The following is a 13362-nucleotide window of genomic DNA, read 5'->3' as shown; positions in this document are numbered from 1 at the left end:
AGTTGATTGTGGAGCTTTAATCCGCTGCTTCTGAGGCTGCTGGGAGAGATTTCCCTTTCTCTTCTTTGTTCTCACAGCTCCCAGGGGCTCAGCTTTGGATTTGGCCCTGCCTCTGCGTGTAGGTCGCAGGAGGGTCAGACAGCACGGGGTTAAAGGAGCCGCTGATTCGGGGAGGGAGGGGCACGGAGTGGGGGCGGGCCTGTGGCGGCACGTGACGTTGCGCCGGCGTGACGTTGCGCCGGCGTGACGTTGCGCCGGCGTGACGTTGCGCCGGCGTGACGTTGCGCCGGCGTGACGTTGCGCCGGCGTGACGTTGCGCCGGCGTGACGTTGCGCCGGCGTGACGTTGCGCCGGCGTGACGTTGCGCCGGCGTGACGTTGCGCCGTGCGTTCTCCCGGGGGAGGTGACTCTGCATCCCAGGACCCTGGCAGTGGCGGGCTGCACAGGCTCCCCGGAAGGGGGGTGTGGAGAGTGACCTGTGCTCGCACACAGGGTTCCTGGTCGCGGCAGCAGCAGCCTTAGCGTCTCATGCCCGTCTCTGGGGTCCGCGCTTTTAGCCGCGGCTCGCGCCCGTCTCTGGAGCTCCTTTAAGCCGCGCTCTCAATCCCCTCTCCTCGCGCACCAGGAAACAAAGAGGTAAGAAAAAGTCTCTTGCCTCTTCGGCAGGTCCAGACTTTTCCCGGGACTCCCTCCCGGCTAGCCGTGGTGCACTAACCCCCTGCAGGCTGTGTTCGCGCCGCCAACCCCAGTCCTCTCCCTGCGCTCCGACCGAAGCCCGAGCCTCAGCTCGCAGCCCCGCCCGCCCCGGCGTGTGAGCAGACAAGCCTCGGGCTGGTGAGTGCTGGTCGGCACCGATCCTCTGTGCGGGAATCTCTCTGCTTTGCCTTCCGCACCCCTGTGACTGCGCTCTCCTCCGCGGCTCCGCAGCTTCCCCACTTCCGCCACCCGCAGTCTCCGCCCGCGAAGGGGCTTCTAGTGTGTGGGAACCTTTCCTCCTTCACGGCTCCCTCCCGCTGGTGCAGGTCCCGTCCCTATACTTTTGTCTCTGTTTATTCTGTTTTCTTTTGCCCTGCGTGGGGGGTTTCTTGTCTTTTGGGAGGTCTGAGGTCTTCTGCCAGCGTTCAGGAGGTGTTCTGTAGGAGTTGTTCCACGTGTAGATGTATTTCTGGTGTATCTGTGGGGAGGAAGGTGATCTCCGCGTCTTACTCTTCCGCCATCTTCCCGGAAGCCTTCGAGCAATTTCACTTCTATCCTTTTTTTTTTTTCTGGTTTACATATATAACTTCTGCTCCGCTCCATTGCCTCCTTTCTCCAGTTTGTTTACATTTTTCCTCTGTGATGTACTTTAAAACCTACAAGAGGGCTTCCCTGGTGGCGCAGTGGTTGAGAGTCCGCCTGCCGATGCAGGGGACGCGGGTTTGTGCCCTGGTCCGGGAAGATCCCACATGCCGCGCAGTGGCTGGGCCCGTGAGCCATGGCCGCTGAGCCTGCGCGTCCAGAGCCTGTGGTCCGCAACGGGAGAGGCCCGCGTACCGCAAAAAAAAAAAAAAAAAAAAAAAAAAAAAAAAAAAAAAAATTAGAACAGTAAAGAATTGTTTTAAGAATTATGACTCTCCACTGAAGTAGTTCTGTAAACTTTGATGCCCCATTTTAAAATAGAGCTTCCTGTACCTGAAACCAGAGGTTCAGGTTCAATAAGGGCTTGAATGTGACCCCGAAATCCTTTTTTTCCCAGCAAGCATGAAAGATTGCTGACACACCCATGTCTGATGTGTTTTTTCTCGCATGGGGGTATCAATATTTCCTTTTTAAAAAGGCTTAATCTCTTCCATTAAAGGGCATTAACTCTAACATAATTCCAGTTATCAGATGCGAAGGAGGGACCGGGATGAGGAGGTGTGGGTGTGTATGTACCTGTTTTCCTTGGACAATAATTTAGAACGCCTTAGAGCTAGAACTTAGATCTCAAACTCCCTAGACCACACTGCTTGTGTGGTTGTCCACTTGGTCTTGAGTAAGGCTTGTCCTAAGACTCAAAAGTCTTCATTTATGGGCAGACACCTCCTCTCCAGGCCTCTTCATTGCCCACCTGGGCCTCACTTGTCTGCACGTATTACAGATGGTTCAGAAACAGAGATGAAGCCAATAGATCAGAGACTTTACACAGAGGGGCCGGCGAGAGGATCAACACTTAGAAAGCCAGCGAAGTTGGTTCTGAAGGAGTTTAAGGCCCCTCTGCTTCATCTTACCCCAGTAAAGCGGGCTGGCACTCCTCCCCAGGGACCCCTTCCTCCTGTCGCGATGCTTCCAAGTTCTCTCTAGCACAAACTGTACCCACTGCTGTCTCCCTGTATCTCAGTTCCTCCAACCCCAAATTTCGACTGTCTAATCTGATGAACAATTTCTAAAAGTGAGAAGGCCTTGCTCAGGAAACACATGGTTTATTTAACTCGGGCCTTCTGAAGACAATGCCCCTGTTTTTCTTGTTTCTCCCAATAAAAATCAGCTCATAGCAATCCAATACAGAATTATGTTTTTGGCAACAAAAGCTTCTTTGTAACATTCAAACTATGCCTTTCCCCATCCAGACATATGATTGGCTTTGGCCATGGTTCCCTAGAACAGTAAGGAAAAGCATAATAATTTTTCTTTCCTTCTCTCCTCTTTTCACACTGTGAACACTCCCAACTTTTTCATAGAGGCATTAGAAACTGGGTGAGGCTTTTAACTATTTCAGAAACACACGCAATCCATAGCTAGAGGTGATAACCAAGAAGAGAGAAAATGAGGTCTGTTTGTTTTCTTTTAGGCTCCTCCCCTTTCTTTTTTGCCAATTTCCACAGGCAGGGAAATAGCTCACGGGGCTTGTGCTCTGTGGATCTGAGCTACGGGAGGTTGAAACAGAGCATTAGCAAAACACATTAGGAAAAGATCACACTGCAAGAAGAGCAGATTTGGAGTGGCCAGGGATGTCTCCCCCTGAGTTCGGAATCCAGGGGTATGCAGCTGGGTGCAATGGGGCTCATCATCAAGAATTTCTCCCTCCCTGCATTGTGTGCAGAATCTGCCAGGGGCAGCCTTCCTGTTCAATCCAAATTATATTATGCAGCATCTGATACGTAAATGGGCTCTTTCAGAAATGCAGTGCTGTCATCTTCACAGCTTTCACGAAACATCGCTCAGAATGAGTTCCCATTGGCTACGGGTGGCAGTGGGAATCTGCCCCCACTGCTGATTGGCTACGTGTCTTGAGAAAGATACATAACCTCCTGGAACCTCGGTTTCTTTGTCCATGAAAAGAGGTCTATTAACACCCACCTTGTGAAGATTAGTGGAAATAACATAAGTAAATGGGTCTAGAAAAATAATACGTCCTCCACAACGATCTCTGAAGCGTGTCTGTAGCAAACAGCTGACCTCAAGGCTTGGCTTTGTGATGGATTTTACCCTTGACCACAAGCCATCCCATGTTGCTGACTTTTTTTTAAAGCTGTACCTTTCTCAATGGACACACAAAGCGTTAAAAAAATTTTTAATGTTTGTTTTTGTTTTTCTGTTGAGTGGCATGTGGGATCTTAGCTCCCCGCCCAGGGACTAGGGATCAAAGCCACGCACCCTGCAGTGGAAGGGTGAGTCTTAACCACTGGACCACCAGGGAAGTCCCCAAAGCCTTCATATTAACATTACATTACATGTCATTCAGAACATCTTTGGATGTCTCTAAATGAAGGGGAAAACCCATTAGCAATTTTTTTCCAGAGTCAGGAAAGAACAAATTTTCTTTGCACCTCACTTTACTGCCTTGACTTTCTAAGCCAACGCTGATGATACGTATAGACTTTAAGTTGCTACTGATTCAGATCCAAAGTAAGATCTTGTTTTTCTGGTTTATACGATAAACCAAAATGCATGGTAGCTACAATAATATAAAGGTGTACATTGAATGTACCCCTGCTAAGTTTCCTGCTCATCTGTCGGTGTTCTGCATTTGCTAGCTGCAGCCAGAAAGCAGAACTTTTCCAAACTCAGGTCAGACCAGGCGTGAAGGTGTTCACAAGTAGCCACTGAGTTCCAGAATTAGCGGGAAGGTGATGGGTCTGCTTCTGGACGTGGCCACGGTGGTGCGATTCTCATAAGTTGGTGGAGAATCTGACCATTTACATGCTATGTTTCATGGGTGTACAAATTCCTCTACTAACCAGGAAGAGGAGAGAAGGTCTTGACAGAGGTGATTAGGTTAAAGTGAGGCCGTCACGGTGGGCCTGAATCCAGTAGGACTGGGGTCCTTCAAAGAAGAGGAAATTTGGACACAAACACACACAGAGGGGAGACAATGTGAAGACACAGGGAGAAGACGGCCATCTGCAAGTCAGGGAGAAAGGCTTGGAACAGATCCTCCCTCACGGCCTCAGAAGCAACCAACCCAGACTACACCTTGATCTCAGACTCCGGGCCTCCAGAATCCTGAGACAATACAGATGAGTCGCTTAAGCCACCCAGTCTGTGGCACTTTGTTACATCAGCTCTAGCCAATAATACACCACGTCTCTCCCTCAGTTAGTTATTGGTCTGAGAGAAATTCCTAGACTCCTTGTCACCTGCTTTTTAATAACATACGAAGCCACGGGCTTTAGCCGATATAAGGAGAAAAAATGCTTCAGTAGAAAATGGGGCATTACCTAGAGCAGAAGTTGGCGACATTTTCTGTAAAGGGCCAGATAGGAAGCAGTTTAGGCTTTGCAGGCCCTCAGGTCTCTGCTGTGACTATTCGATCCTGCTGATGTACAATGAAGGATGTTGCAGACCATAAGTGCACGAACGGGGGGTGGGCTGTGTTCCCATAAAAGTCACAGAAACAGGTGGCGGGCTGGCTTTGCAGACGCCTGGAATAGGGCACTCCACCCAGGCTGCCTCATTCACGCCTTTCCGTGCCTTTGAACTAGTTTATAGCAACATAAGTAACAGATAATAGGTAGCAATGCAATGTTGTCTAAAGACATGGAGATAGATTCTCTCGGGTAGAGACAGGAGTTCAATGGGCTTTCCTCCTTGACCATGGAAGAGGCTGGCTTCGTTGGCCCATTCATCTCAACGTTCCTGAGCTAAAATTGTGCCTGTCCTTTGTATCCTCTTTTAAACTGGTTGTTGCATCTTAATTCCCTCATTAATGAGTTAGTAAAATCTTTAACCCTCTGTCCAGTTTTATATTGATTTGGGAATCACGATTCAACCTGTTTTGGGAACATTATGCTTTAACCCTGGGTAAAGGAGTTATGTTACCTGGACAGATTAAAACATTGACTATATTGTCCTACAAAAACACCAAGAAGCCCCAGTATAAGAGGCAGTGAATTATAAAGTTTTAATGTAAGGCTGTCGCTTGGTGTTGGGTTGCTGGATGCCGGCCTAGACGCTGGGCAGTCAAGTAGAGGGATGCACAGCTCAGAGCAGGGCCTGGAATTCCACAGATCTTGGCCCGCATTCCAGAGGACAACTTAGTTGTTTGTGACCTGGGGCATCTTTCATAAGCTCTGTAGCGCTAAGTTTTCTCACCATAAAATGGCCATAGTTGTAGTACATACCGCATGGGGTGTCATAGGACTCAACTGAGTCAATGAATATAAAAGACACCATATTCTAAGAGCACGACGAATAGCATGTTAGCTGATTAAGTGCAGGCAGTTATTATTTTGAAGGCAAAAATGAAGACACACAGAGTTTGAGGGGCTATGCAACTTAGCTAAGAAGAGATTTTGCCCTACCCGTACTTTTTTCATCACACGTTTGGGGAAGATTGTGCGGAGAAAGTGTTGTCACAGTCAAGGGTATAATCTAAGTCTTCCGTATCTCCCAACCTGATAACAGCCGGGAATTTCCTTGGACACTTTCTGCCAATGATTCATACTTGAAAATTTTGTGGTAAATATGTAACAAAAACACACAGTCACAAGGCTATTCCCACAAAGGGTTGGGATGTGAACAGGCTGTGTTGCTGCTGGGTCAGCAAAGCCAGAGAAGTTTCTGGGTCCTGAAAACATATGACGGTTGGGTTGCAGCATTAGGTTGAAGCAGCGCAGCTTAAGAGGACGCAAGTTTTGTCTTCTTCAGGGTTGCTTTCTAGCTTTCAGCTTAGATCTATGCTGATGATGAATCCACCAAGTCTCAAAGCATGTTATGTAGCAATTGCTTCTTATGCACTTCTTTGAAGTAATTACTCATTCTATTTTTAAAATAATTCTGTTCAAATTATGTTTCAAAATGTCCGCACACACCAGAAGCATAGCCCCTCAGATTCAACAAATATGCAGTGAACTGCAGCCATGCCAACTTCGAAGCCAGGGGCACAAGGGATACAGGATGAAGACAGCTTAGCCAATGACCAAGAGGCTTTCAGAGCTCGGCAGGGATGCTCCTAATTATAACCCCAGGGAGGGTGACATAGGTCCTCCACGAGGGCTGCCACTCCTGGGACAACGGCCACCGGTAAATTACACTTCCAAAGGCTCCTGCATAGTGCAATCTAGCTGCCAGGTTAGTGAGAGTTGCTCTAGGCTAAATGTAGCTCTGTTCAGGAGGGGCGATCAGAGGGAAAAGGGCAGGCAAAGAGCCCATTGCCATAGCTCCCTTGTGAGGACCGTCATAAGTGACTCAGGCTGTGTGTGTGGTTTCGTTTCTTGGGGTTCTGTGTTTAACTATGCCATGAAGATAATAGGCTACCTTGGCTCTCACCAGGAAAGAAACTGACAGATATCTGTCATTGTGCTCCAAAGGCAAAGGGATACGATACCTGAGCTCAGGTTAAGCATTTTCAGGCAGGGTCCAGTTAACTCTGCAAGAACTCAAACCCTCACAGTCCTGCCCCAGGCTGGAGAGACTGTAAGTTCTTTTGACTGTAACCCAATGATACGTTACATGGTTATTTAACACACACACACACACACACACACACACACACACACACACACACACACGACTGAAGAAAAGCTTTCATGAAACATTCACCATTGGGATGTAATGTGCTATTTGCATACCGTCTTGTTCTATTTCAGTTAAAAAAAAAAATCAAACTCAATACATCATTTCACAACTTTTCCCAGCTTCCAATGGGGTCAAACCCACAATTTGAAAATCACTGGTAGAGGAGTTTTATGATTCTCAAAAGGAGCTCAGAGTAATCGGGGCATTAAGGTAAGGTCATCAGAGCAGTGAACAAAGAGAAGTATTCTTGCGTCCACATGGTTCTGCTTCTTAAATCTTGCCTCATAATGAGAACAGGTTTCTAATTGGGCCTGCGCCTCAGTTTCCCCATCTGTAAAGTGGGGAAACTAACTACCAACTTCATAGGGTCATCGTGATGGTAGATGGGTTAATAAAGCACTTAAAATAATACCGTGTATAGTAAGATTGTTAGATTTTATTGCTATTATAATTGCTGTTATATTCCCATGCAGCAGATTTAGTGAATTTATAAAGATGCAAAAAGTTATTTATTTACTTTTATGGAGGCATAACTGACATATATTAGTTTCAGGTGTACCACATAATGACTTTAAAAACCAGAGCTGAGGGTGAAATCTCCTGCTGCCTTAGGCTTCTCATTAAAAATTGCACTTACAACGCCTAATAGTAAATCAGCAGCTTTCATGGGATTTGTCTTAATAATCGTTACCAACTTACAACCGACACCATTTCCAAATCGTCTATTATTAGCACAATATGCCAATGAAAAGAATATTGGCAAGCCTTCATTTTATAGAAACCACAAGTTCCATCTCTGTTACGAAGACCTCATCCAAAGGCCCCACCAACTCTGTTCTCTGTTTAATTGAACTTTAGGGCAGCTGGAGGCTGATTGCAGGATTCTGCTTCATCACCCATGCATGAGGTGTTACCAGGCCTGGGCCTGAACATCATCCCTGGGTGTGTGCCCGTCTAGGGCAGCTCGTGGACCAGGGGCACTGGCTTATGTCTCTGAGGGGCCGAGGACTTTCCTGGGAAAGGATCACCGGCAAACCAGGAAGAGACGGGGTTTGGCAATTTGGTTCAAGGCCACGGGCCAAGGTCCCAGGGGAGGCCTGATTCAGAACGTAACACTCTGCCTGCCGCAGAGCCCTCTGGCTTAACCCTCACATGCTCCTTTCAGAGTCCTGGGCAAGGGGCTGAAATCAAAGCAATGTACAAATTCGAAGAGCAATTCGGGGGCTTCCCTGGTGGCACAGTGGTTGAGAATCCTCCTGACAATGCAGGGGACGCGGGTTCGAGTCCTGGTCCAGGAAGATCCCACGTGCTGCGGAGCAGCTAAGCCCGTGCGCCACAGCTACTGAGCCTGCGCTCTAGAGCCCACGAGCCACAACTACTGAGCCTGTGTGCCTAGAGCCCGTGCTCCACAACGAGAGAAGCCACTGCAATGAGAAGCCCACGCACCGCCACGAAGAGTAGCCCCTGCTCGCCGCAACTAGAGAAAGCCCGTGCACAGCAATGAAGACCCAACACAGCCAAAAATAAATAAATAAATTTTAAAAAATTATTAAAAAAATAAAGAAAATGTGTTGGTTACTCTCAAAAAAAAAAAAGATACCAATTATATGAAAATAGAATTATCAGGGAATTCCCTAGTGGTCCAGTGGTTAGGACTCTGTGCTTGCACTGCAGTGGCCCAGGTTCAATTCCTGGTCTAGGAACAAAGATCCTGCAAGCCTCACAGTGCGGCCAAAGAAAGAAAAAAAAAAAGAAATAGAATTATCAAAGGAAATCAAATATCAAGAAATACAATTATCAAAAAAATACAAATTAAAAGAAAAAGAAATACAGTTATCAAAATATTAGAATAGTTGTCATATATTATAGTAATCCCAGTGCCTCTTTATTAACTCATTAAGTAGTAAGACCTGCATGTAACTCAGAAGTAGTGATGAGTGGTGATGACATTTCGAGGTATTTGCCCAACCTTCGATGTGCTGTGAAAATAGCTGCATTTTCCATGGGTGATAAAGTGACACTTCATGTCACACATTCTTTCAGGGAAAGAATGGTGTGTTTCCCTGCTTCTCAGGATAGTATGGTGCTCACAGGGACGAGCTCACGAAAAAGCAGCTTTCACTGAAGCTACTGATGCACTTAAAGGCGACCATTCCATCTTTCAAACTAATAGCTACAAGGAGGACTGTTACTGTACAGCAACATTAAAAATGGCTTGAACACATTGTTTCTGTTGAGTTAAGGCGCTCAAAAATATACAATGGGGAAAGGACAATCCCTTCAATAAATGTGATGGGGAAACTGGACAGCTACATGCAAAAGAATCAGACTGGACCACTCTCTTATACCATTTACAAAAATTAAGCCCAAGTGGATGAAAGACTTGAACATAAGACCTGAAACCATAAAACTCCTAGTAGAAAACATAGGTGGTAATCTTCTTAGCATCCATCTTGGCAGTGAGTTTTTGGATCTGACAGCAATTCAAAGGGAACAAAAGCAAAAATAAACAGGTGGGAACACATCAAACTGAAAAGCTTCTGCACAGCAAAGGAAACCATCAACAAAGTGAAAATTTGGCAACTCACTGAATAGGAGAACACATTTGCAAATCGTGTATCTGATAAGGGGTTAATATCCGAAATATATAAAGAACTCACACAACTCAATAGCAAAAACAAAAAAACCCAAAACAATCCAATTAAAAAATGGGCAGCAGATCTAATAGACACTTCTCCAGATAAGACATACCGATGTCCAACAGCATGAAAAGACGCTCAGCATTATTAATCATCAGAGAAATGCAAATCAAAGCCACAGTGAGATACCACCACACACCTATCAGAATGACTATTATCAAAAAGACAAGAAATAACATGTGTTGGTGAGGATGCGGAGAAAAGGGAACGCTTGTGCCCTGTTTGCGAGAATGTAAATTGGTGCAGCTGCTGTGGAGAACAGTACAGAGGTTTCTCAAAAAATCAAAAATATAATAGAGCTACCAGATGACCCAGCAATTCTACTTCCGGATATTTATCTGAAGAAAATGAAAACACTAACTCAGAAAAATACATGCACCCCCATGTTCATTGCAGCATTATTTATAATAGTCAAGATATGGAAAAACCTAAGTGTCCATCAATGGATGAATGGATAAAAAAACTGTGGTGTGTGTGTGTGTATATATATATATAATATATATACATATATAATATATATATATATACACGCGCGCACAATGGAACATTATTCAGCTATAAAAAAGAATGAAATCTTGCCATTTGTGATAACATGGATGGGCTTCAAGGGTGTCATGTTAAGTGAAATAAGTCAGACAGAGAAAAACAAATACCATATGATCTCACTTGCATGTGGAATCTAAAAACAAACACAAAATCCCCAAGCTCATAGATACAGAGAACAAATTGGTGGTTCCGAGAGATGGGACAGTGGGGTGGGGTGGGAGAAATGGGTGAAGGGGGTCAAAAGGTACAAACTTCCAGTTATAAAATAAATACAAATGTGTTGGGGCTGTGATGTACAGCACAGTGACTATAGTTAATAATACTGTGCTGCGCATTTGAAAGTTGCTAAGAGACTAGGTCTTAAAAGGTTTCACCACACACACAAAAATTTTTTATAACTGTATGGTGATGGATGTTAACCAGACTTATCGTGGTGATCATTTCAAAACGTGTACAAATATCAAATCATTATGTTGTATGCCTGAAACTAATATTATGTCAAATATACCTCAATTTTAAAACTTATTAAAAATTTAAAAGGAGTTGGGCTCAATTGTCAGACTGCTATAATCCTAGCTCAGCCATCTACTCCTTCTGGAACCAGAGATAAGTTCCGTTCCTCTGCCAGCCTCAGTTTCCCTTTCTGTCACACAGCAACCCTTAGAGAGTCGTTACGAGGAGCAGAAGATTATGATCCGAGGTGCTCAGCCCATAGCTGAGCACGTGCTACACACCCCATACGACCTACAGTTTTGTTTTCTATTGTCCAGATACACAGACTCAAGTGGGCCAGGATTGAAGGAGACTATAATTTGCTTATAAATTCCTATGTGGGTGTTCTACAAAGATGGACTTAACCGAACTCATGTTAGAGGGTTCATCATGGGAACAGCAAGGGTGAGTGGTCTCCAGGATCAGAGGGCGAGAGAATTCAAGGAAGGAAAGGGGCCGAGCGAGGGGGGAAAGAGCCTCAGAAAATATCAGAGACCCAAAGTTCAGCTGCAAATCCTGGGGGAGCGGCAAAAGATTTGGGGTCCAAGCACAACAAAGCAAAACAGAAACTGCAATGGTCACTGGCATCACTAGAAAGAAGAGACACTTCATCTTTTCAATGAAAATATTTTCTTTGGAGGTAGGAAAAGGGACGGTTATAAGGATAATGCATTCACCATTTCCATTTTAACGTATTCAAAGCGAAAAGTGTTTTTGTTTGACTGTCCTCAAAACAATTCATAAAATGAGGAAAACTGGGGCATAAACAGCAGGGACCAAACTGAATAAGCTCTCCCTGCCTTTCAGAGTCTCCACTTCCTGATATTCACAAAGTTAAGCCATTCTAAAACATAAACAGCATTAACATAGGGTGAGATACGGTGGTCATTTGTGTCTGTTTATATCTATTGTGGTTGTGATCAATAAGGTTTAATTTGCAAGTAAATAAAACATGTAGTCATTCTGGAGGTTTGGTCTGAAAAGCTCTTTTCAAAACTAAACTTGTATGCAGCGGCTATAAACCCAGAATATCTAACACAGTACTGAAAGGAGAAGAACAAAGTTGTAGGATTAACACTACTTGACTCAGGAATTACTGTGAAGCCTAGTAATCAAGACTTCTCCTTGGTAATAGAATAGACGAAACAGGCAATGGAAGAGAACAGACAGCCATTCGACCCACATAAATACAGCCAACTAATCTTTGACAAAGGAGCAATGGTAATACAATGGAGAAAGGACAGTCTTTTCAATAAATGGTGCTGGAACCACTGGACATCCGCATGCTAAAAAATTAATTTAGGGCTTCCCTGGTGGCGCAGTGGTTGAGAGTCCACCAGCCGATGCAGGGGACACGGGTTTGTGCCCCGGTCCTGGAGGATCCCACATGCTGCGGAGCAGCTGGGCCTGTGAGCCATGGCCGCTGAGCCTGCGCATCCGGAGCCTGTGCTCCGCAACGGGAGAGGCCACAACAGTGAGAGGCCCGCATACCGCAAAAAAAAAAAAAAAAAAAAAAAGATGAATCACAGACATAAATGTGAAATGCAAAGCTATAAAATTCCTAGAAGATAACATAGGAGAAAGCCCTAGATTACCTTGGATTTGGGGATAACATTTTAGATACAAAACCAAAGACATGATCCATGAAAGAAATAATTGATAAGCTAGACTTCATTAAATTTTTAAAATTCTGCTTTATAAAAGACACTGCAAAGAGAATGAAAAGACAAGCCACAGACTGGGAGAAAATATTTGCAAATGCCATATCTGATAAAGGACTGTTATCCAAAATATACAAAGAACTCTTAAAACTCAACAATAAGAAACAACTCAGTTAAAAAGTGGGCCAAACATTTGAACAGATACCTCATCAGAGAAGATACACAGGTGGCAAACAAGCATATGAAAAGATGCTCCACGTCATTTGTTATTAGGAATATGTAGATTAAAACGGGGATGCTATTACACACCTTTCAGATGGTCAGAATCCAGAACACTGACGACACCAAATGCTGCTGAGGATGTGGAACCGAAACTCTCATTCGTTGCTGCTGGGAATGAAAACTGGTACAGCCATGTTGGAAGACAGTTTGGTGGTTTCTTCCAAAACTAAACATACTCAAACCAGACTATCCATCAGCTGTGCTCCTTGGTATTTACCCAAAGGAGCAGAAAATTTATGTCCACACAAAAACCTGCCCCTGGTTGTTTGTAGCAGTTTTACAATTGCCAAAACTTGGAAGGAACCAAGATGTCCTTCAGTAGGTGAATGGAGAAATAAACTGTGGTCCGTCCAGACAATGGGATATTATTCAGTAATAAAAAGAAATGAGCTATAAGTCATGTTAAGACATAAGTGAAACTGAAATGCATATTACTAAGTGAAAGAAACCAATCTGAAAAGGCTACATACTGCATAATTACAATGATATGACATTCTGGAAAAGGCCAAACTATGAAGACGGTAAAAAGATCAGTGGTCAGCAGACATGGGGGGCTTGGGGATGAATAGATGGTGCATGAAGGAGTTTTAGGACAGTGAAAATACTCTGTACAGCACCATGATGATGGATGCATGTCATTATACATTTGTTCAGACGCATGGGATGTACACCAAGAGTGAACCCTAATGTTAACTACAATCTTT

The 13362-nt window shown here is 44.7% G+C and overlaps 1 non-coding gene across 1 annotated transcript; it reads left to right on the top strand.

Annotated features, from left to right (window-relative positions):
• The first annotated feature begins 8609 nt into the window (after positions 1 to 8609).
• Positions 8610 to 8682, top strand: TRNAA-UGC (transfer RNA alanine (anticodon UGC)). The gene has a single exon. It is a non-coding gene; the product is annotated as a tRNA-Ala (tRNA).
• Positions 8683 to 13362: the final 4680 nt, after the last annotated feature.

This window comes from Lagenorhynchus albirostris, chromosome 18 (genome assembly GCF_949774975.1).
Source record: "Lagenorhynchus albirostris chromosome 18, mLagAlb1.1, whole genome shotgun sequence".
In the NCBI taxonomy this organism is placed as follows: domain Eukaryota; kingdom Metazoa; phylum Chordata; class Mammalia; order Artiodactyla; family Delphinidae; genus Lagenorhynchus; species Lagenorhynchus albirostris.
The sequence above is the reverse complement of the archived record's forward strand: the minus strand, read 5'-3'. Positions and strand labels throughout refer to the sequence as shown.